This window comes from Microcebus murinus, chromosome 4 (genome assembly GCF_040939455.1).
Source record: "Microcebus murinus isolate Inina chromosome 4, M.murinus_Inina_mat1.0, whole genome shotgun sequence".
Classification (NCBI taxonomy): domain Eukaryota; kingdom Metazoa; phylum Chordata; class Mammalia; order Primates; family Cheirogaleidae; genus Microcebus; species Microcebus murinus.
The window spans coordinates 102369537-102370311 of NC_134107.1; the positions used below are offsets into that span (position 1 = coordinate 102369537).

Here is a 775-nt window from a genome sequence, read left to right on the forward strand (position 1 = left end):
GGGAGGCCTGAGGGCTCCAGTGGCTGCAGAGGGGCCCGCTGCCCTAGAATGGGAATTCTCTTCACTGGGGTATGGAGACTTCAATGAACAGGAGCACAAAGTTACTGTTGGGCTGGATAATGCAGGGGAAACTACAATACTTTACCAGTTTTCTACGAATGAAGTTGTACATACGTCCCCTACAAGAGGAAGTGATGTAGAAGAGATAGTAATTAACAATACACATTTCCTAATGGGGGATATTGGTGGCCAAGAATGTCTTCGTTCTTACTGGAACACTTCTACTAACTCGCAGTTTGTAAGTTGTGGACGCTACAGAGGGAGGGTTACTGTAACTAGAGAACTCTGGAAAATGTTAGCACATGAGGACCTAAGGAAGGCTGGATTGCTGATTTTTGCTAATAAACAAGATGTTAAAGAATGCATGACTGTAGCAGAAATCTCCCAGTTTTTGAAGCTAACTTCTATGAAAGATTACCAGCGGCATATCCTGGTATGCTGTGCTCTTACTGGCAAAGGATTGTGCCAAGGATTTGAATGAATGATGTCACAATTTAAGATTAGATGATCTCTACTGGCCTCTTCTCTAGACTTTGTATAAACCAAGTGCTGGACTTTACCTGAAAGCTGCAAAAATTAATGGTTTAGATATATGTATAATAAAATGATTTAGACTTTTTTGATAAGAAGAATGTGGGGGCGCCTCGATGGCCCTTCAGCGGCGTCTCAGTGGCACAACAAGAAAGGTATTCCCCCCCCCCCCTTCGTGTGAAGT

At 43.2% G+C, this 775-nt stretch overlaps 1 pseudogene; it reads left to right on the forward strand.

The window, feature by feature from the left end:
- Positions 1-48: 48 nt before the first annotated feature.
- Positions 49-568, forward strand: LOC105864567 (ADP-ribosylation factor-like protein 5A pseudogene; annotated as a pseudogene).
- Positions 569-775: the final 207 nt, after the last annotated feature.